Raw genomic sequence first — 2,486 nt, 5'->3', positions numbered from 1 at the left:
TTTTTTTTTTTTTTCGATGCTCAGTGTGAAGCTTTCTCCTAACACAGGAATTATAAGCAAGAAGGTCTACACAGTGCTCAGTGGAAATCCATTTGGCATGTTTACAATCCCAGTCCTTGCTAAACAAGTATATACAAAATAAGAATCAAATGAGGTAATTAATAGCTCTTTTCAAACTGTTAACAGTATATTGTGGTAAATAGATATTTGAATTGATCCAGTGAACTTTAAAGAGATACTAAAATAAAACTCATCATTTGGACATTCTTTTTACTGTACTGCGTTTAGGGTTTATTATTTTTCCTTTCCCAACTTTGCATTCTGTTTCTTGATTCCAGATATGACTTTTTGGTAACAGGTCTATGTGCCCACTCTCTGTCCATTATTGTATGGTCTGGGGTGGGGGTGGGGTCTCAGCAGGGATCACTGAAGTGGAGAGGTCAACCTAATGACACTGGGGATGGCCGTTTCAGAAAATAACTTGGGAGTGAAAATTTTGCTAAAAACAACTTTCTCAATTAATATCAAGATAAAATGTCATACAGCTGCCTTGTCACTTTGTTTTTATTCCTGAGCATTATCATAGCTCTCCTACCTGTCTTCTTTCTCCAAATACATTTAGGGAAGCTCTTTGTAGGTATTTCGGAGTTTGTGAAGCCTGTTAGGCTGCCTTGGTTTTGGCACACGTCCAACACGCAATTTTTGCAGGTTTTTTTGTCCTGGAAAGCCTCAGAGTCTCCTTTAAATTCTACTCTGGATATACAGGAGACTGTGGACTATTTTGTTTTATTTGGCCAAAGTCCAGTTAAATAACGTCTCCCTGGCCTGTAGAGCCTAGGCCATTTCATTTATAGATCAGTGTGAGATACATTAGTTCTGAAATGCATTTTGAAGTAGACAAATAGCCAGATGAGTAAGTGGTAAATAATAGCAGATGCTCAAAGGTAAGACAAAAGTAGGAAAGATGGTTTGCATTGGGATTGGCAGGAAGACATGTTTCAGAAGGCAGAGACTGCTGAGTAGGGGCAAATTGCCGGTGCATGGTAATCCATGTGATAAGTCAGGCCAGGCCAAGGCTTGGAGACTTACAGGATAATTGAAGACTTAACAAAATAAAATTAATAGGAAAAAGACCACCAAAGTCTTTAAGCAGGGTAGAGAACAGGAGCAAGGAAACTAACTCAAACTTGATTCCAGGTTCAGACAGCTAAATTCTTTGCAGGGAGATATTTTGCTGGCTTCTTTGAAATGTGCAATAAGGTAGATCAGGGAAAAAGCAACAGATGTCAGGTAAAGATATCTGGGTTCCCATATGGTTTTACTAATAGGCTATGTGATCCTGACCAAGTTCCCATTCTTGACCTCAGTTTTTTCATTTCTAAAAGGAAAAGGTTGTGCTCATAAGATCCCTTTTAGCTCTGGCTTTCTGAGTTACTACTCAAGCATCACCAAATGGAGAAGGAGATTCCCATATGCACACCTCTATGTGGATCTCTATCACTCCATCCTTTATGTTTGTACTCAAATGCAGGTACAACAATTTGTCCATATTTTCTTCCACCCTTTTTTCCTCCTAGGACATTTTACTGTCTTAAAGCTATTTACATGCATGTCAAGGGAGAGGCAAAGTCTTTCTTGCTTTTCAAAATGAAAAGGTAACTGTATTTCTTAAATCATTAGGCAGATTCTAAATTGAGCTCTTTTAACTCTTTTAACTAAGCAAGAACATTGAACAGGAAGGAAGAAAGGAGTAAAATAGTAAATTTGTTCTTATTCATGAAAGGCAAGGACTTACCTTCTAGAAAGACATGGCCTTTTCAAAGAGTTGTACCACTTACATTATGTAAAAGCCAAGCTACTTGTTAGAAGACAAGCTACTGTTTAGAAGAAAAATTCACAAATCACACATTTGAAAAGAAGAACTTGCATGTAGTAAAAGGAACAAAGTACTGATATACGGGGCAATTTGGTTGAAACTCCAAGGCATTAGGTTGAGTGAAAAATAAAACAATTTCGAAAGATTGCATACTATATTATTTCATTTGTATGACATTCTCAAAGGACAGAACTACTAGTTTTGGAGGACAGATCAGTGGTTGCCAGGGCTAGGAGTTTTCCAGGCTGTTTTCCAGAGTGGCTGTACAATACTGCATTCCTGTCAGCAATGTATGAGAGTTTCAATTGCCCTACATTCTCACCACAATTTAGTATTGTCAGTGTTTAGGGTTAAAAAAAAAATCAGCCATTCTAATTGATGGATAGTGGAATCTAACGACTTTAATTTGCATCTCCCAGGCAGCTAATGATGTTGGATATCTTTTTATGTATGTAATTATTGCCATCCATATATTCTGTTTGTTGAAAGGTATGTACCAGTCATTTGTCCCTGTTTTAATCAGATTTTCTTTCTTTCTCTTTCTTTTTCTTTCTTTCTTTCTTTCTTTCTTTCTTTCTTTCTTTCTTTCTTTCTTTCTTTCTTTCTTTCT

This window comes from Colobus angolensis, unplaced genomic scaffold (assembly GCF_000951035.1).
Source record: "Colobus angolensis palliatus isolate OR3802 unplaced genomic scaffold, Cang.pa_1.0 Scaffold124, whole genome shotgun sequence".
NCBI classification, from domain to species: Eukaryota; Metazoa; Chordata; class Mammalia; order Primates; family Cercopithecidae; genus Colobus; species Colobus angolensis.
Note: the sequence above shows the minus strand (reverse complement) of the source record.